This window comes from Conger conger, chromosome 12 (assembly GCF_963514075.1).
Source record: "Conger conger chromosome 12, fConCon1.1, whole genome shotgun sequence".
Classification (NCBI taxonomy): Eukaryota; Metazoa; Chordata; class Actinopteri; order Anguilliformes; family Congridae; genus Conger; species Conger conger.
In genome coordinates, this window is record NC_083771.1 from 20,367,246 (window position 1) to 20,389,431 (window position 22,186).

Consider the following 22,186-nt stretch of genomic DNA (forward strand, 5'->3'; position numbering starts at 1 on the left):
CCGGTTGGTGTCAGGAGGCGGACGAGCGAGCGCGACGCTCAGCGGAACAGATGTGTGTGACCCGGGAGGCCCCTGGAGGGGCGGGGGCAGGCCCTGGTGGGGCCCCTTTGAGCAGGCCAGGACACTTCTCCCTGCACTCCCTGCTTTACAGGGGAAACCAGCACAATTTCATTTATTTTTCTTTAAGATTTTAAAGATAACTATTTTAAGAACACAATAATTATTTACAGGGCAAACTGTGCATCCAAATACAACAGGTTGGATCTCACAAACACGAAGACTAAAAGTAAAACCTCCGCCACAGCTCAAATTCCCTAAATTGTTTCAGCAGTCGAGGCGGAGGGGGAGAGAGGCAGCAGAAAATGGCCCCTGCGTTTGGGCGGGGAAACCCCAAAGTGCTCAACAGCCCAAACTGCTGAAGGCGAAGAGGTCAAGAGGAGCGAGACGCATGTGCCAGCGCGTTAATTACTGCCGAGCTGCTGAGAGGCGGAGCGTTATGGGCTGGACTCGCCGTAGTAACCGCTGAAACAGAGACGCGCCGGCTCTCACATACAGCTCACAGTTTGACCAACGCTCAGATAATGTGCGATGAGGCCGGTAAATGCAAAATGCTTTTGGTGAGAAAACAAGGAAAAATAAAACCTGTCAACGTTAGGGAATGTCCCTGTTCCAGATAGACATTTGGGAAATTCACTCTGGGATGGTCGTTTGGGACAGTATCCTGGGAACATGACTGTTCGGGATGGATGTCTGGGAACATGACTGTTCGGGATGGATGTCTGGGAACATGACCGTTCGGGATGAATGTCTGGGAACATGACTGTTCGGGATGGATATCTGGGAACATGACTGTTCGGGATGGATGACTGAGAACACCACTGTTTGGGACGGACTGAACAGGAATTAAACTGAAGCGCTAATGAATAAGAGTCTCAATGAAAGATTTGAAAGAAATGCCAACTGTCAGCCTTTTCACTTACAATAACTTACATCCAAAGAAATGAAAAATACAGTTAAAGTTACCTATGACTACACATCAGACAGGTTTCATCACCACAAATGAAGGCAAGACGGTGCAGAAGAACATGAGTGGAGGTAGAAAGAAAGAACAAAGGGAGAAAGAAAGAAGGAATAGCCAGGAAAAGGCATCAAACAGACAGCCATTGATCATCAACACCGAGCATATGGCTTAGCACCACTATTTCAGGACTAAGCAACGAGTGCTCATCTGGTAATCATCAAACAGAACACGTATTTCACTGAACGAGTGAAAGCACAATGAGCTAGAAAACACACTCCTCACACACACACTCTCTCACACTCTCTCACACTCTCTCACACTCTCTCACACTCTCTCACACTCTCACACACTCTCACACACTCTCACACACTCTCACACACTCTCACACACTCTCACACACTCTCACACACTCACACACTCACACACTCACACACTCACACACTCACACACTCAGCTGTCATCTTCAAAGGCCTACAAAGGTCGGTCCTGTCCTTAAAACCAAAGACCAGCTTTTCCTTGGCTCCTTCTTTCCAGAAAGACTTGCAGGATTTTCTTAGTGTCAAAAAATAAATAAATACATAAATGACCTCGATGACAAGGTGCAAAAGCATTATGTCCCAACCAGTACAATGCCTCAGGTGACTTTGAAAATTGTCTGGTAAAACACCATGCAAATGCAAGTGTGCAAATGCAAACACAACTGCAAATGCCTCCTGTTCCCACCACTCTTGTAACCAAAAGGAGAGGGAAAACACAAAAGAACCATTCTGTCCACTTTGGCAAGACACTCCAGCACAATAACACCCCCCAATCCACTGCCAGCAACTACAAAAACAATGTAAGCAGCAGGGGATTTTAGTATCATTATTTTTTTAAATATCACTTTGGAGGATTTTCAAGATGTCTACGTTTGTCTCCTAGCAGAATTACTCAGAATGAGTCAGGACGAGTTTGATATTAAAAGGGAGAGGAGGGGGTGAGGGGAGCGGGTGAGTTCTGGGTAGGTTTACGGTAAAAGCGTCTTGCGGAAGCAGAGGCTGCTGGGACGTTTAAAGCCTCCCAGAGCACTTTGCTGAGCGGAGGTGGCAGAGTGCTTCCCTGTGCCTGTGAAAGCTGAGCGCTACGTCCATGTGACATAGAGCTGGGGCTAATGTGGCTACCGCTGAACCTACCAGGCCTGTGTCTCTCCCGCTAACGCACCAGGCCTGTGTCTCACCCGCTAATGCTAATGCACCATACCTGTCTCTTCCCTGCTAACGCTAATACACCATACCTGTCTCTTCCCTGCTAACGCTAATGCACCATACCTGTCTCTCTCCTGCTAACGCTAACGCACCAAGCCTGTGTTTCCCCCGCTATCGCTAACCCGCCAAGCCTCTGTTTTCCCCACTAACCTGCCAGGCCTGCTTCCCAGACTCCTCTGGGGCTGAGGTTTTGTCAGCTGTTCTCAGCGCTGGCAGCTGGGAGGGAAGGCGGAAAACGAATTACAACTGTCTGAGAACCGAAACCAAGGGAGCCCCTCGACAGCCCACAGCTGCGTGTGTGTGTCTGTGTGTGTGTGTGTGTGTCTGTGTGTGTCTGTGTGTGTGTGTGTGTGTGTGTGTGTCTGTGTGTGTGTGTGTGTGTCTGTGTGTGTCTGTGTGTGTGTATGTGTGTGTATGTGTGTGTGTGTGTGTCTGTGTGTGTGTGTGTGTGTGTGTCTGTGTGTGTGTGTGTGTGTGTGTCTGTGTGTGTGTGTCTGTGTGTGTGTGTGTGTGTGTGTGTGTGTCTGTGTGTGTGTGTGTGTGTGTGTGTCTGTGTGTGTGTGTGTGTGTGTGTGTGTGTATGTGTGTGTGTGTGTCTGTGTGTGTGTGTGTGTCTGTGTGTCTGTGTGTGTGTGTGTCTGTGTGTGTGTGTGTGTGTGAGTGTGTGTGTCTGTGTGTGTGTGTGTGTGTGTGTGTGTGTGTGTGTGTGCGTGTGTGTGTCGTGTGTGTGCGCGTGTGTGTGTGTGTGTGTGTGTGTGTGTGTGTTGGTCCAGGGCAGGGTTTTATATTTCGACTGCTCGGATTTCGTCAGAAGTGAAGTGTTTGGATCCTGACTCATTCTCAACAACAAAAAAAACACTTTAAAATGAAATACTTTAACCCCTTTGGCACCAGTTAAATGCCTGCAGATTGCTTATTGACTATTTTTATTTCCACCGAGAACAAAAATGTTCAAACTTTCATACCTCAGAAGTCATGTTTGTTGATGTGTTGAGATTACGTTCATGCCAAAATAAGACAAAAATAAAACAGAACGCAGATGCTGTTGCCTAAACTTTCGTTCCTAAACTTGCGGTTTCCACCACATCCAAAATGGCTCTCTCACACAGCAGTGCGCCAGCTTCGTGTTTCACCCCCAGTGTGTCACCCACACCCTCTCATCCCCCCTCTCTCAGCTGATCTGCACAGTCACACCTGTCACAACACTTTCATTCAGTTACGCCTGATTTGGGGAGTCTCGTGTAATGCACTGAACTACAGGAGTGGCTTTCACCCTTTTCAAAGGCATTCAGGGCTCCCCTATCATCAGTTAAAATGTAACTTGTACTGAAACACTTTCAAATAATTCCTTATCAGGGGCAGGTTTGGAGAGAGGCATGTCGGCCAGCGTCAGGTTGCTCAGCTCAGTGCAGCCGCAGACAGACGGACAGACTGACTCACACAGGCCCATCAAACAGAGACCCAGGGTACCCGCAGGATTTTGGCTACATGTAGACTGCCCTGAACACGGCTATACCGTGCAGACCGCCCTGAACACGGCTATATCGTGCAGACCGCCCTGAACACTGCTGTACCGTGCAGACCGCCCTGAACACGGCTATACCGTGCAGACCGCCCTGAACACGGCTATACCGTGCAGACCGCCCTGAACACTGCTATACCGTGCAGACCGGCCTGAAAACTGCTATACCGTGCAGACTGCCCTGAACACTGCTATACCGTGCAGAGTACCCTGAACACTGCTATACTGTGCAGACCGCCATGAACACTACTATACCGTGCAGACCGCCCTGAACCCTGCTATACCGTGCAGACCGCCCTGAACACTGCCATACTGTGCAGACCGCCCTGAACACTGCTATACTGTGCAGACCGCCCTGAACACGGCTATACCGTGCAGACCGCCCTGAACACTGCTATACCATGCAGACCGCCCTGAACACTGCTATATCGTGCAGACCGCCCTGAACACTGCCATACTGTGCAGAATACATACAGATCACACTGAACATGCACAGAATATAGTGCAAGTGGAGCACACACAGACAGTGCTGTAACCAGGTAGACCACACAAAGCACACGTAGACCACACAGAAAGCCCGCCGTTCTGCCTGTATTAGCCTACTTCATGTTCATTTATCACCCCACTGACAATCAGGGAGCAAAAACACCAGGAAAAGAACTGAAAAATTCAGCACGAACACATGCATCGACAACACCTGCATGTGGTCTGAACACTGCTTTGCCGATTCACCATGTGTTCCATTCTGCGAATAATGAAGAACAATAAAAATCATAATAATAATAATGACGGACAGAAAGAGTAGGCAGCTACCAGAGGATAAGCCCATGGAGAGAACTCAGACTGGTTTAGCATACCCCCAGCTCTGCTCTACTCATACCCCCCCTGCCCCCCTGATCTCCAACAGGTGCTCCCCATAAAGGTGATACAGTCCTGGGGCGACTCAAGGATGTTCCCCGGGAGCTCCACAACACAGTATGGGTTCCAACGTGGGGTTTCAATAAGAAGTGGGAAAGTGGGTTTCTTCTGAAAGAAATGAGCCCTTTCTCATCTGGAGCCTGAATCCCTTGGCAGGAAAGCCCCTAATGCGGGCTTGGGGCAGAAGTCAAATGGAGCAAATACCCAAGGCCAACGAGTGTGTGCATGGAGAGATGAATCCTCATCAAGCTCTCCGTTTCATCTCTAAACACAAAACCAGCTGCCAAAACAAACACCCCTTCCCAGCTCTACCTCCTACACCTCCCCTACCAGGAGTCATACATTTGTACACAGGCACCTGTATGCACACAGCTCACGCACACATGCGTATACATCTACACGCATGAAGCCATCCTCATATGCTAGCAGGGTCAAAGGAATATAGGAGCAGAAATGGAGCAGAAATAGAACAGAAATATAGCAGCACCTGGTCTGGCTCAAATACTGAATATTTAAAACCTTCCGAACACGTTTTAGTTAGTTAGTTAGTACCATTTACTGAAAATGATCAGGGAATCAAGGATCTGCAGGAATGTCATCCAATGTTTCAGACAGCTAAAGAAATCCCAGACACATTAATTTACACTGGTCTGGTACACACAGACACCAGATACATTAACGTATACTGGTCTGGTACACGCAGACACATATTGAATAATAAGATTAAACTCAGATATCAATAAAATCAGCGATGGTTGGCAAATGTGGTTTGAATGAGAGACATTTTTTGTGTGGATAAATGCATCGCAGTTATTGCAGAACAACATAACCTCAGTTCTCCACTCCTTTTGCCCAGGGATGATGTGCCCGGATACACCATCACTGCACAGGAGGTCTCTGCTGCACAGGTGTGGATGTGGCCCACACACCGTTTTAGTCTTGTATTCATATTTCTTCCTATGAAGGAGACAATATTAGCTGGTTTTAAGTTACTGCTGACTTTACATGACATCTAAGTGACATCTTCTCACCCCATTTTCTTACCCGAATGAATGAAATGGTCTCGCCTCATTTTTTTGTCTCATTTTACAAAACAAGTGCTAACTTAAAATACAAGTCGAAATGCCACACTAAAATATGTTTTGTTTTAGTTTTTTTGCAGTGTATTTAAACCCTGAGGCCAGAGGCCTGGTCTCTCTCTCTCACACACTGCCAGGCAATGAGGCAGTGTTGGCACTGCTGGTCATGACCTCACTCTCCCAGCTCCGTTTTCGGGTGGGTGGGAGGAAGTCAGCTGGCGGAGCGCGGGGGGGGGGGGATGCAGCTGTGTGAGCGTTTCTGCAGGTGTGTACGCTTCCCCCGGCAACTGTAGCGCCGTGGTTACGAACTGCCACCACACCCTCACGTCACACTTCACACAGAATAACTGCCAATGGTAACCGTGCATCCTGAGATACACATGCCCATACGCATTACTCAAAGATGTGGTCTGCCTTTGTGCGTTTGTGTTCTTTTCGTTTTTGCGATCTCACCTTTCCTTTTTTTTGTAGCGTTGTGTGTGAAAAAACTATGATCACACAAAACAAATAACTGCCAACAGCAGCTCTGAGCAGCAGGAGAGGTCAGTCTGAGGGAGCGGGGACGTGTGATTTCTTTTGGGGGGGGGGGGGGGGGTTTCTGTGGTACAGTTGAGTAAATGGTGCTAAAACAACCACCCCTCCCCAAAGGTTTTCAACCCTTCGAGGAGTAGAGCAGATTTGTTGGAATGTTTTATTCTAAGTTACTGTTCTCAAACTCCATTGCTCTTCATTACCAGGAGACTGTTACACCAGCATCAGAATGGTCAGCTCTATTTATGATCTTAAACCGTTTATCAGGGTTCATTTATGGCTGAATCGGCTCAACTCTTCCCAGCTAGCCGACTCCCCCGGCGTGTGGGACCCACCTGCCTGTAAACTCAACCTACAGAGGTCTGCTGTTCATTCAGAAAAAAGGTCCCACTCCACTTTCTAAGGGAAGCAACAATGGGAAACCCCTCCCCCAAACCCTGACCACAACATGGACAGGAACCAGGGGCCATGCCCAGGACACAATGAAAACCACCAGCCAAAACAGCATTTATTTACAGAACAGAACATCGTTCAGGAGACCACATCACACGGAACAGACAGAACAGCTAAACAACACGGGGCCTGCCCTGATCTACCCCCGCCCACCCGAAACACTTCCCCACGCAACCCCCCTAAAACAGTTCCACACGCTCTCCCTTGCTCCTGCCCCCCCAACCTCAACACTTCAACTAGCTACACCACCGCTGTATCCCCACAAAACACTTCCACCTGCCCACCCAGCATGGAGGAAATCAAAACCAAACTGAAGTAAATGAGGGCTCCAGTTACCTGGACCGCATGACCGGAAACAGGACTCTCCTGGTCTTTGCAGCCGTCGTCCGTTAGAACACCGTTACCTCTGTGGCCCCCTTGACAGACCACACAGCCGCTCTCTCCAGAGAAACGAGAAGACTTCCAGCCAAATCACTTCAGTGCAGGACTGCCAATCAACAAAATGTCTGTAGATGTAAAAAGATGTAAATCCCCAATTCCAGAGGCTGACTACAAATCATACGCAAGCACTGGTGAGTTACTTAACGCTATTAGTTAACACTAAGGTTTGCATGAAGTTTAATTTGTTCAGTAAATAGGCACCGAACGCCGGTTTTACCGTCAGCAGAGCACTTATGAAAGTGAGGAGGGTTCCACGGTCATTAACTGTGGGAACAGGGGGAGCTTTTTCTGGAGGAATGGGGAGTTCTGCGGCATTTTTCTTTAAAAAGTGGAGCTAAAACCACTCTGAAGAGGCCTCAGGAGTGAAGCCCACAGCCGGCACAGGGGCAGTGGTTTCGGAAGGGCTTCTGCATGATGCGGGCTCGGACTGGGAGGTGCACTCTGTACACAAGATTATATTCTAATTTGGGCATGACAAAAGCCGTCTCTTTTGTCTCTCTCAGCGGAGGGTCACTGTAGGCAAAGCTTTGCCGATGCAACCCGTTGGAAAACTGGTCTTCCGGTAAACAGTCTCGGAGAGGAACGGGAGGGGAGGCGCTCCTGGTTTCGGGAGAAACCTCTGTGATGAGCGCCCATCGGAGCGACCAGGCTCCTCGCACGGCGAGAACGTCCAGTCACAGAAGAATACACCGCGCTCAGGAAATCATTTCAGACGTGTCTATTGGGTGGAAAAATGCCCTCCCTCCCTCCCTCCACCTCTCTCTCATTCTCCCTCCCTCTCTTTTCTTCTCCCTCCCTCCCTCCCTCTCTTTTCCTCTCCCTCCATCCCTCTCTCCCTCCCTCCCTCTTTTCCTCTCTCTCCCTCCCTCCCTCTCTTTTCCTCTCTCTCCTTCCCTCCCGCTCTCTTCCTCTCTCTCCCCGCATGTAATTTGCACACCGAGAGGCTTTCATTCTGGTGTGAGCGATTTGTCATGCTACCTTGCATATCCAATTTCTATTTATTTCTGCCGGGTCCGTTAGCATCTGCGCTAGAAAAGAAGCATTTTCTCGCGGCGCGCAGGGACAGAATTATGATCATTATTACGCCCTCCTGGCCCCCCCAAACAGCCTGCCCCCCCCCTGTTCCACAGCGGCTCCGAACACTTCACACTAAATTACTCACACAGCGCCATTCCGCGGCCGCTAAATACGGCGTTTATGGCGCATTCTTCCTTTAACCGCGCCACGGCACAGAGGGGACGAGCGACCCATCCGTCTCGCTCATGCCGCCATAAATCCTGATTGGCTTTGGGGGGTGGGGCTGCTGCTGAATTAACGCTCCCTCACTCTCTGTTTCTGAGTAAATAAAAATGATAAACTCCTGCCTGCCGTGTGGGAGCAAAGCTCCGTTAGAAATGCCACCAGCCCTGCTGCTCTTCCCCCTCTCCTCTGCTGCTGATCCAGTGCAGTGAACCCCTCTGCTGCTGATCCAGTGGAGTGAACCCCTCTGCTGCTGATCCAGTGGAGTGAACCCCTCTGCTGCTGATCCAGTGGAGTGAACCCCTCTGCTGCTGATCCAGTGCAGTGAGCCAGTGAGCCCCTCTGCTGCTGATCCAGGGAGTGAGCCCCCCTCTGCTGCTGGATTGAGAGCATCCTTATTCCAGATATCGCTCACTCACACTCACACTGCCAGCTAATCACACCCCCTCTCACATGCACACCAACCTCCAATCACAGTCCCACACTCAGCACACTCCAATCACAGTACCCTCCAATCACAACCTCACTCACTCACCAACCTCCAATCACAGTCCCACACACACCACACTCCAATCACAGTACCCTCCAATCACAAGCTCACTCACTCACCAACCTCCAATCACAGTCCCACACACACCACACTCCAATCACAGTACCCTCCAATCACAAGCTCACTCACTCACCAACCTCCAATCACAGTCCCACACACACCACACTCCAATCACAGTACCCTCCAATCACAAGCTCACTCACTCACCAACCTCCAATCACAGTCCCACACACACCACACTCCAATCACAGTACCCTCCAATCACAAGCTCACTCACTCACCAACCTCCAATCACAGTCCCACACACACCACACTCCAATCACAGTACCCTCCAATCACAACCTCACTCACTCACCAACCTCCAATCACAGTCCCACACACACCACACTCCAATCACAGTACCCTCCAATCACAACCTCACTCACTCACCAACCTCCAATCACAGTCCCACACACACCACACTCCAATCACAGTACCCTCCAATCACAACCTCACTCACTCACCAACCTCCAATCACAGTCCCACGTGTTCGGTCGCCATGCTGGCGCTGCGGCTCTCGTTTCTGAGCTACGCCCTCATCAGCGAGGTCCGCCCGCGTTTCTGAGCTCGGCTCCTCCCGTTTCTTCTCTGGCTGGTCAGCAGGTTTGTGATTGGTTTACTCAGGGGGGAGGGTCAAACAGTGACCCTGACACAAAAGGTAGAAACGAACCCAAAATGGTGGACAAGAGCAGCATGCCTGCAGCAGCAGCACACTGGAGCCTTGTTTACCCCAAACAGAGGGCACCATCTGAGGCCTACCTGTCACTCATTCTAGGGCGTCTGCAGCTGTGCTGGGAAACGTGATGAAACTCACTCTGGAAGGTGTAGTTTTTTGCGTGTGGGAGGGGGGGGGGGGCAGGTAAGCGAGCCACCATTTCTGACCAGGGCAGAGAAAGAGACGCGCTACCACACGCGATGCAGTCTCCCCCTCCCCCTCCAAACCCGGATTCCGGATCTTTCCGCGCGGCTCCACACGGGTGGCGCTCCCGCGCCAGCGTTAATGCGCTCTTAAAGGTCCCATCGATCACTGCTCGGCATCCGGGTCTGCCGGTGGCCCAGATACTCCGAGGCTGCCGCCGTCTGCGCCCGCCCGGGAGGGGAGAGCTGCCGGGCGGAGAGGAGTGGAACGAGCCCTCCCCACACCGTCCCGCTAACACACCGACAGAAATAGCCACGGATATCCACCCCCCGCCAATACCACCGTGCGACACGCAATATCCCATCATGTACACCGGCTTACAGTGAGGGTGGGAGAGGAAGGGAAAATCGCAGCAGAGATGACCGCAGACTTCCACTGGGATGTCGAGCACCCAAGCTACTTCGAAGAGGAACAGGTGCAGCAGACAGGAAAGGTTTACATGCCTATATTAACCAGCTGGCTTAACATGTCAAATCTCCAAGTATAAAATAGCCTCCATAACTAAATGACAAGCAAGGCCTGCAATCCATATTGTGGCTTTCAAATAAACATTGCAATAAAATCGCAATTTACCACAATCGAAAACTGAACAAACGACCGATATAAACGCATAAAACATTGCAAAGGATCAGTGCACAATTTGATTACTCAAACAAAAACGTCGGTGCAAAACAAAACATTTTATCCACCTTATTTAAATAGCAATGGAAGCCAAGGTCCTTCCAATGGGTTCTGAAGCAGCGCGATTGTTTTGTGTTCTTTGGCGGTTCTGAAGCAGCGCAATTGTTTTGTGTTCTTTGGAGGTTCTGAAGCAGCGCGATTGTTTTGTGTTCTTTGGAGGTTCTGAAGCAGCGCGATTGTTTTGTGTTCTTTGGAGGTTCTGAAGCAGCGTGATTGTTTTGTATTCTTCGGAGGTTCTGAAGCAGCGCGATTGTTTTGTGTTCTTTGGAGGTTCTGAAGCAGCGCGATTGTTTTGTGTTCTTTGGAGGTTCTGAAGCAGCGCGATTGTTTTGTGTTCTTTGGAGGTTCTGAAGCAGCGTGATTGTTTCGTAAGCAGCAGGATTTTCATTATTCTCCTCATGCGAGACTTCAGTGACACAGGCCTCCATGCATTAGTGCTACGGGGCCTGTAGAAAAAGGCCATTTAGGGACGATGGTCTGCCCATCGTCCCTAAATAGCTAGCGCTATCTGCAGCCTGATGTCAGTGGCACCTTGCAGGGCAGAGCACACTCGCACGGTGGGGGTAATTACATTCAGCCCAAAACATTTCACTGGTTTTTTTGTGTGGTTTTTTTGGTATCTTATTCATTTTTCTTTTGCAGAAATGTAATTGGTTTGAGTGGAATAGCGCCCTCCATAATGTTTTTTTTGCTTCACCATGAAGACATTCCAGCCCTTTTCATACATTTTACACACACACACACACACACTCACTCTCTCTCTTTCTCTTTCTCTCCCTGTCTCCTTCCCCCTGTTGTTGCTGAAGGTTAATGGTCGCAGACAATGGAACTGAATACAGATCAGCGGAAGATGGATTGTACACCGGACAGGAACAACACCTCAGGTTCTGAGTGTACAGATTAACTAAATATTAACCAGGATAACTCCCCACCCCCCGCCCTCCGCTGCACCCTTCTCAACAGCCACAGGCCGTTATTTTTCAGCGGCCAGCTCGGCGGACATAAACAGAGGGGCGGGGAGGCTGGGGGGCGAGGCGATTCTCACCTCCCACCTCCACGGCGTATCGATCAGCTGGGTGGAGGCCCTTTTGTTTTGAAACGCGGGGCTCTCCCTCCCGCCAAAGGCCGATGCCCGCCTCGGGCCACGTTCGTGTCGCTGGGATTCACCGTCCACACGGCTGGCATGATGAGGACGCAACCGCCATTCTCCCACATTCAAACCGGGGGGAGAGGGGGGTGGGGGGTGCCCTCGAGTGGAGCTTCGACAAGTGCTCTTTTAACTGGCTGACATCAAGGCAGAGAGAAAGAAGCCCCCCCCCCCCCCCCCCCCACCTCCATGTCACAGAAAGGCCTGTAGTATAGAAGGCTGTTGTGGTTAAGTGTGCATTCTTAGCATACCACGCTGACAGACAAAACATTGAGTAGAACTTAACGATGCTTCTCGTCCCAGCCAACCTGATGCAGGAGGTACCCAGATCCTTCTCACAATGCTGCTGCAGTGTAGTGGCCATGTTGTAACATTACCAGTAACACTGTGACAACGTTTTGTGTTTTGTTTATCGGGGACTTTTCTGCGTTACTTCCTCCGACTGACAAAGTCAGCAACATCTTCAAGGCATTTCTTTTCTCTTAGTCCCTAATGAGTGCCAGCCTTATTCCACGTAAACACCGCAGTTCCCGTTTGAGTCAATTCCACAGGGTAGAAGCATGTTGAATTACGCTCATAACCTGCCTTCACAGGGCGGGTTGGGACGCACACGGACTCAGACAGCAGCCTCACGCCTGGCCGGTCCTGCTAAACCCGCCTCTCATTAAGCGCGTTTGCTCCAGGTCATTGATTCCACTCGCCGGAAAAATGACTGAGGAGAAATCCAGAATTTATCAGTGCATAAATCAGTGTGAGTCTGTGAGGCCGGGCACTGAATACAATTTACTACATTACCCATAACCCCTCCCGCTACCACGCAAGACCTCGGTTGGTTGTCATGCACCGTCCATCTGCCCTAACACACACACACACACACACATGCACATACACATACACATACACATGCACATGCACACACAGACACACATGCGCAGAAACACGCATACACAAGCACACACACAAACACACACACACACACACAGACAAACAAACATGCACACATACATACGCGCACACACACAAACGGCATCACACACACACAGACACGTACACATGCGCACACACACAGGGGATGAGAGGGAATGTGCGAGAGAATGTTCTAGAGACATTGTAGGATTCCAAGCCCCCTCAACAAACCCTGTACAAACAGACACACTTCACCAGCTATTCAACAGCACTGCACTGAAAACACAAGCACAAAATACCACAGGACAATGTCATGCAAGCTGACTAACACACAAATAAAACATTCTAGTGCAAACACTTTCGGCCTTTTAGCTGAACGAGGGGAGTATCCGTTCAGCTCAATGATTAAAACGAAGGTAGAGCCCGTAATAAAAACAGCTCGTATTTTTTTTTCTGCTCACTTGTGTTTGACTAATTTGTATGGAAACTTCATTCTGCCTGCATGACTCAGTGCACACCAGTCTGTAGGTAAACAGCAGGCACAGACGGGCTGAATAGCTTGTTCTCATCATGTACTCACAGAATAAAGCCAAACACAATCCTGACGGCAGCCAAACCGGCTCAGGTCTGAAAGGAGGGATTTGGTAAAATGCAGGCGTTGGAATGTTAAAGGTAAAACTCCGGGAGTTCTCAGTTACTCAGAGCAGGTCTGGCAGAGCCAAGCCATCTCTCAGCATGGGCTGGGGAACCAAAACAATGCATTCAGCCATCATTAATCTCGCTCAAACTGTCAGCCATCACACAACTGCCTCCATTTTGCCTTATCTTGTTTCTTTAGTTTCCTTTTGTTCGAATTCCCGACTGCCAGCAGAAGCGGAGTTTAACCACGGATTAACTCTCCCACCCGCCGCAACAGAAGCGGGCCAGGGTGCAGATATAAACCTCCCCGGCAACTTGGGATACAAAAAAAAAATACAATGAGACAGGAAGTGACATCACCAGTGTTGTTGGAATGCAGCGTGGGAGCCAGGCCCCGATGGTGCGCGCTTCCTCCTCTGACACGGATATGGTGGGGGGCCCCTGGGAGCAGACACACCATCGCGGCGCGCGGGGGGGGGAGGGGCGTACAAGCTCAGTGATTGGACACAGCTCCGGTATTCCAGCGCGGTGGCACTGATTGCATTCCAGTCAGTCAGTGCGGCCGTCTAATCTCCCCTCCCGGCTCCACGGGCTGACGCCCTGAAACCCAAAACTAGCTCCTCACATACAGCCTGGGTCTGCAGGCTCATGACTCTCCTCCGGCAAGGAAATAAACACACTCACTCGGTTAGATACTATGCCATCTCACACAAAGGGGGACGGAGATATCTGCTAAAATGCAGTGAGACCCCCCCCCCCCCCCCGCCTGGAGGTTCCTGAGCATGGGCCCCGAGTCACTACGCAGATATCCCCTTTAACAACACACCCCCCACCCCACCCCCTCATCCCCCTCACTTCAGCTTCTGGGCTTAGTCCAAAAGCCGGAGCCACATCCTCTTATTAAAGCAACCAAAGCAAATGAAAGCTTTAAATTGGCACTTCACCCGGCAATCAATTTCTGATGGTAAAATTGATCTGTACAGTGTCAAATATCATACAAAAAAAAAAAGAAATAAAATACAGCCATCACAACCACTCCAATCTTCTACATGCCAACCTCCCATTTCTGGAAGAGGAGGGATACATAAAATTGGAAAAGATCAAATTAGTACGTGGAAAATAACTTTCCCCTGAAGGGCAGGCTGAAGATTCAAACATGTGTGCGTGCTGATGAATACGCAACACTTAAGGAGTCTGTATTTAAGCCCCCAGATGAAAGCAGAAGAAACCTCAGCTTAGGCTGAGTAATGACCCGCCTCACTCGGCTCATCTGTAGTTTGTTTTTCAGGGGTTTTTTCCCCTCTTTGGTTTTGGTTTATTGGACCAGCATGTGAAACGCGCCGGTTCTCTCTGCTGCTCATTTCACAGTGGTTTGAAGTATTAGCTTTGTAAACCTGCAGAAGGGAAAACGAGATCAGCCTCGTATCCACCAGGTAGCCGCATTTGCTTTCTGTCAGGCAGAAGAAAAAAAAACGTTTTGCTTTCAATAAAAGCTACAGAAGTTTGCCATTAACTGGTTTACAGAAGAAGGATGATTTACTGACAGACAGGCGGGCGGGTGGGGGGGGGGGGGGGGGGGGGGGTGGAAGCGGGTGTTCATGCTGCCAGTACCAATGACTTTCCACAAAAATCCCACAGCAGTCCGGTCTCTCTCCTTCCACTGGCACGCACAGCTGTGCTATGGCCTGAAGCGTCAGCTTTTGACTGGTACCTGCTGGTCACGTGACTGCCATCAAGCCGCCATAGAACCGTGGCCCGTCTCGCCGTTATGCAGAACGGGTTAAAACGCCTGAAACCATACTCTCATGCATCGCGACAGAAGCCATACTCTTTTTTCTTTCAACGAATCAATCCACCAAAAGCACTTCACGAACAAGAAAGGAATCATATGCACAGAAAATAAGAAAGAAAGCCTGACGGCTTCAAACAAATAAGATGGGACACAATGGAACCCACGACGACAACAAAAAGATAGTCTGTTATCTGCGGGTTTACAATTTAATGCAAATGTGGTCTATTCTGCCCGGGCACTGCGATGTGGAACCCTACACTGCTGTGTGGAGAAGCGGCCATTTTTTCAATTAGCCCTGTGAAAGGGAAACAGCAGCACATTGTCTGCCTGATGCTCCTGAAGGTATCACGATGAACAGCAGTTCACGCAGCATTCAACATAAATTCAATTTAGACCCCCCCCCCCCCACACTCTCACACACACACACACTCTGCTTCCAATCCAAACAACACGCCACATGCCAGACAATGGGTAGGGTGCATGAATGGAGCTTTCCAACAATGCGGGCGCATAAAAAAACTCAATTTATTTCAAAATATCCCTGAACTCCATCAATGGAGCGAATTGATGCGCCTACACAGGTAGAATCAAAAGGCAGTACACGCGGCCCAGCAATCCGCTCTGAAGTCCCTTGTAATCAGCGGCGGTTTCTGACCGCGTCGTGCCGTCTCGCGCCACACTGCCGGGCTTTATGGAGCTGGTAGCGGCTCAAACACCATATTCACATTTTGGCTAATTATGCTTAGATTGGATTTCTTTCCCGAGAGATGGGAGAGGCTTATAATTCTTTCTGCCCATCCCGGCTATAAACGCCACTCCGGAAACAGCAATGGCAACAGCAAAGCGTGACGTTGAGTAGGAGCTCCAGTCCATTATCAAACACCACACTGAGCACAGGTCCCTTATCAAACACCACACTGAGCACCAGTCCCTATCAAACACCACACTGAGCACCAGTCCCTTATCAAACACCACACTGAGCACCAGTCCCTTATCAAACACCACACTGAGCACCAGTCTGTTATCAAACACCACACTGAGAACCAGTCTGTTATCAAACACCACACTGACCACCAGTCCCTTATCAAACAACACACTGAGCACAAGTCTGTTATCAAACACCACACTGAGCACAAGTCTGTTATCAAACACCACACTGAGCACAAGTCTGTTATCAAACACCACACTGAGCACAGGTCCCTTATCAAACACCACACTGAGCACCAGTCCCTTATCAAACACCACACTGAGCACCAGTCCCTTATCAAACACCACACTGAGCACCAGTCCCTTATCAAACACCACACTGAGCACCAGTCCCTTATCAAACACCACACTGAGCACAAGTCTGTTATCAAACACCACATTGAGCACCAGTCTGTTATCAAACACCACACTGAGCACCAGTCCCTTATCAAACACCACACTGAGCACAAGTCTGTTATCAAACACCACACTGAGCACCAGTGTTATCAAACACCACACTGAGCACCAGTCTGTTATCAAACACCACACTGAGCACCAGTCTGTTATCAAACACCACACTGAGCACAAGTCTGTTATCAAACACCACACTGAGCACCAGTGTTATCAAACACCACACTGAGCACCAGTGTTATCAAACACCACACTGAGCACCAGTGTTATCAAACAACACACGGAGCACAAGTCTGTTATCAAACACCACACTGAGCACCAGTCTGTTATCAAACACCATACTGAGCACCAGTGCGTTATCAATCACTGGCTCAAAATAAAGTAAATAATGCATTCAATACAAACTGAATATCAGCACCGAATTCCATTAGTGCCATGCCTGGTGAAGATAATTGACCACAGGATGAGGAAGTGATGAAGGCTGTACAGCTGGGCGTATGCGCTATGAGAACACAGCCAAAATCAAACCACAGATGTGACAAAGGAGCAGAAACTGACAGACGGATGACGATGATTTCAAAGTTGCTTTCGTTCACATATCCCTTCAAAAATGGACGAAGGAAGAGAGGACCTCCTCAGCCAGATAAAGAGATGAGACGCAGCCACCCATGTGATATTTCTGACCAATTGCAGGAGACCTCCGCATTTACGTTGGTGTGCGAACATCTTGGCTAGCTCAGCCAGCAGTGATGTACGTAGCAGTGGCCGAAATCAATGTGGAGCTTCGTTTTCTTCACAAACGTGTCATTTAGCACGAACTGGGGGGGGGGGGGGGGGTGTATTCCACCCAAAAATGGTGGAACACCCACAGTCCTGCTCTTACTGCTAAAATGATGTTCCATTGATGTAATAATATGAAAAACCACAGATGGAACAACCTAAAAATGTGACTGGCTATTCGGTATGTAACCCTATTTGATGAGTACCTGCCCTGAGCTCCACCAATATGTTCACACGCATGTGCAGTGCCTCAGCCCCGAGCCAGAGAATGCTGGGAAACACAGGCGGGGGGTTAAAATGCTCCCTAACCAGAGGTCAGGATCCAGTTCAGGTGTATAGCACTGAGAGCAAAGCAAGACCTATTAATTAATGCTTACATTAGCAGCACATCTACGGATAGCATATCTACATAATACCTGGAAAAATGATATTACCCTAATTATTTAATATTCTGCACATTTTCGGCAACTCGGGTCCATTTCAAATACAAGCACAGGAAATGTGTTCTTGCGTACAGTGAATAACACTAATGAATGAAGGCTGAAAATGAAGTTACTCCGGAAACGTGAAGCACAGGGACTGCAGTAAGACAGCTCGAGAGTAGGGTACGCACAGCTCAACACCCAGCAAGAGCAACAGGACGGTGCCAACTGCTGCACTGTAAACCTCACCATATAGAAACCTGAGCCTATAGCAGCCCAGCCCTATAGCAACACGGCCTTATGCCAACCTGACCCTATAGCAGGGGTCAGCAGCCCTGGTCCTGGAGAGCCGTAGGGAGTGCTGGCTTTTGTTGTTACTCAGCACTGAATTGGTTGCACAGTTTTCTCACCTGAATTTTTTTTTCTTGGGTGTGCTGAATCGATTGTTGGTTTTAAGGTGAAAACAAAAAACAGCACACCCAGGTTTACCGACCCCTGCCCTATAGCAACCTGACCGTGTAATGGCATTTCCATAAGCAGCACATGGGAGGGGGAGGTGAGAGGAAGCAGACACTCAGAATGTAGCCGTTAGCATCCAGACTGCGTGCACACCGCAACTGTTCAAGGGCTATGTGGCTCACTGAGGTCGGCCAGACAGGTGCTGTCACGCCAAATGCCTGTTTGTGAAAACGCTGCTGTCGCCGTTCGGCTAAGTACAGCCTGGACACACATCTCCACACTGAGTCCGTTCTGTCCTGGCTGGCAGCACAAGCTCCAGGACGGTCCGTATGGAGCCCGCTGTCTCAGAAACAGCACATCCCTGTAAGATTTAAGTTCCAGATCTTAAATTCTGCACTTCTATGCACAAAATGTCTGAAATGTCAGCACATGCCTACCAAGGGCCTGGGACATTTCTGTCAGAACAGAGCCTTGAGAGAGGACCTGCCTCTCTCTCTTACACACGCACGCACACACACACACACACACACACACATGACCATAAAAACACAAACCGTTACACACTCATGCAACCAAAAACACACAACCATAAGCACAAGAATCGCCTTGCACACAAACATATCCAGGCAGCCAAAAACCCACAAGGCACAGACACACAAGACACAAACACATGGTCAACATAACCATGTATACAAATGCCACACACACACACACACACAGACACACAGACACACAGACACACAGACACACAGACACGGTGCTTTCTGATCCCGGGCTGATTAATCCTGAAAGCTTGTACACGTACATGCTGTGCTGCACCGTCAGAGGGACGTGACCTCACACACCTGACCAAAGCTGTGGAGCATGGCTCCGTGTGCCAGTTCAATAAAGATGATTTATGGCCCTTACGAAGGCGTGAACGACCGTGAAATACGCAGCCGTGACACCGCTCCGCGTGCACTCATCGAGGGAAGATAAATTGCCAAGATATATGCTTAAAGAACGTATACAGAGCCTGTAATTACGCCTTCATGCCACAGTAGGCATAATGTAATGACACGGCCGATTCTATATCATATTCCATACCTCATAATGTGCACCCTGTCACACACCCAGCCTTAAAACGAACCATTACTGGCACCCTGCAGCCCAGAGAGGATTCTGGGAACCGTGGGTGTGGAGGACTTCAAAACCAACGGTTAGAGCAGGGAGACGTTTGAAAATGGTTATTCAGACTTAAACATACCCTAAAATGAGCAAATACAATGGGGTGGGGGAGTCACATTCTGAAGCTCAGAATTCGCTCAGAATACTCATCATATTTTGAACAAAAACGTGCAAAACTGCATTACAGGCAAATGTGCAACTGGAAAAAATACTGAACCATAACTACATCCCTCCCGTTCTAATACTGTACTTCAATCTCCCCTCCCCCTCCCTCAAATAAGCGGACCCCCTGATTATTCAGGGCAGTGCTTAACGCAGCATCAGAGCCGCAGATCAAAGCCCTCTGAAGCCCCCCCGATTCCCTGGCATTAGCATGCAAACAACGCTGTGGCTCTCCAGACACCCCCATCACTTCAGATCTTCTCTCCATTCAAAGCTCTCCGCGCTTTAAAAATAATCATCTTCTGTACTGGAAAAGCCTCCATTTACATTTTTTTTTTTGCCACATTTCATCCCCAAAGCTACCGTTTCAAAAATAAATCCAGTCAATTTGTGGAGCTGAGCCGGGGAAGGGAACAGCACAGAGCGCGCATCGCTAAGACGGCGCTAATGCTAACAGGATCAGCCCAGCCTGACCTCTGCCCCAATAATCCACTGACAGATGGGGGAAGGACGGAATGCAGGTCACCGCGGAGACAGAAGAGCCGAGGTCTACCGCGGAGACGGGAGAGCCGAGGTCACCGCGGAGACGGGAGAGCTGAACTTGACCCTGGAGGTGGACGGTGCCGAGCGGCCATGTTGGTGGACGAGCATGAAGACCCCAGAGATTTGGTGGCAAAAAGGCCACCCAATACACAACCACACACACACACAGGTATCCCACAACTACACAAACATCCTGATACCTGCAACCACACAAACACGCTCTCACACACCTTGGTTCCCGCCCCTGAAATCCTTCACAGAAGGGGCTTGTGGGATGTGTAGTCCTGATGTGGAGGTATGTTTGGCAGCTTGCACCTGTCAGCACCTGTTGCCCAAGGAAGAGGAAGGTCTTCCCATAATGCACTTGGGTGGAAGACCTGCAATGCGCAGGAGCGCAACGGCGTACAGGGGGAACGGTGTTCTCATCACCCCCTCCAGTCTGCCTCACAGAGAGACCTGGAGCCCCAGAACCCCCAGAGCTGAGAGGCCCGCACCCTCCTGGTCTGGGGGCTCTCCGGAGAGTCTCCCAGCCACTCCACGCTCCGCCAAAGCCTAAACACCCTCCCAAAAAAAATACAGTCGGGTTAAAAGCACTTCAAATAACAAGGACCAGAGGTAGCCCCTTCCAACGCTCTCAGATTTTAATAGGTTCTTATGGCAGCCTGCCTCAGATGCGAATGGGGGGGAAGGGGGGGTTGCCGGAGTGCTGTTTGGTTTTCCCATATACACTTCCCTATGCTCTGCTCTCTCCCTTTCTCCCAACCCCAAACCCTGAGCCACACCCCCTCCCCAACCCCAATGAATCCCTTTTGCTGTGTAGCGTAGCGCTACGCGAGAAGTTAGCATACGCCACAGTGCCATTCTCAATCAGCCGCCCGGAACTCAGCCCCTGCCCCCGCGCCGGCCCGTCTCCCCAGGAAGATTGCATCTTTTATTTATCAAGTCTTGCCTTTATTCTCACACACGCTGAGTTCCAGGCTACGATGCAATCAGCCCAAAAATCCTCCCTGTCCCGCGTGCAGACCTGTCATTCCCCACAGCTAGCATGTGGAATGAGACTGACAGAGAGCGTACACACACATACATACAGAGCATACACACACCACAAAGGGGGGTGAGGGTGATCTCTGCCAACAAAACCCAAGCCAATTCTGGTGTTTGACCGTTGGAAAACAGGGCAGATCATTTTGATCTGAAAAATTTTTTTAAAGGCTAAAACAGACCAGAAATAACGGGATCTAAATGGACATTACGCGAGACAAAATACAGACACGCACGACACATTGTCAGCTGCACTCCCTCTGGCTCTCACGCAAGGGCACAATGCCCAGGTAAAGCACTCCAACTGCGTTTGGAGGAGGGGGAAATTATCATGCAGAAAATTACGTTTGCAGATTGCATTACAATTAAAACCAACCGCAGACAGTAAAGCGATTAAAATCCTGAAGCCCATCCAAGGGCGTGGAGCCTCAGATCCGAGACAGCTCGCAATAGCGCCGAAACAAAGGTGTTTGAACTTGGAACGTGGATGTTCGTTTGGCAGGTAATATTCGACGGTAGAAAGGGAGGACGGCTGTTGTTGCTGTTGACATCCCCCACCCCCCGCTCGGAAAATTTACTGCGTTATCGCTTCCCGTTTCCCTTAACTGACGCTACCCAATTATGAAATGTACTAATATTTCTGCCGGCCCAGAACAAAACGCGAATCGAGAACCAATTAGCAGCAAATTTGTGCAAATTACCGAGGTCCATTTAAAAATAGAGGTTCTGCAGCTTTAAATCGCTATCCCTCCCTCCCCTTTCCAAATCTCTTCTATTTAACAAGCAGTGAAAAGAAATAAAAAGGCGCTTTTGTTCCCCTTCCTTTTGGAGAGTGACAGAAAGCTGAAAAGACACAAATGAACGCGAAAATGGAACAAAGTACCAAGCTTTCAATGGGAATGCCTGACGGCTATTTGATATGCGCACTCGGCAAATACTAGCTAAAAAGACTAGGGGGGTTGGCTCCCAGGGAAAGAAATAGCCGTTATGGGTCTTTTAAACAAATAAATTATTCGATCACATAATGGAAAAAAATATTGCTATTTGTGTGTTATCTCCGCCGGGTAACGTTAATGGTTGAAAAAACTTGGGAGATTGAGAGTAGATGCGCGTT

At 49.5% G+C, this 22,186-nt stretch overlaps 1 protein-coding gene across 2 annotated transcripts in view; it reads right to left on the bottom strand.

Moving 5' to 3' along the window:
• The window catches only part of zswim6 (zinc finger, SWIM-type containing 6), an 82,180-nt gene that overhangs the window by 58,731 nt on the left and 1,263 nt on the right, over positions 1 to 22,186 (bottom strand). Inside the window, exon 1 of one of the 2 annotated variants that reach the window (XM_061263578.1) lies at positions 7,105 to 7,237. The exons of the other annotated variant lie outside the window; for it this stretch is intronic. The gene's annotated coding sequence lies outside the window, so the exon portion shown is untranslated. Of the gene's footprint in view, positions 1 to 7,104; positions 7,238 to 22,186 lie in introns of those variants that run through there. 2 annotated transcript variants of the gene reach the window in all.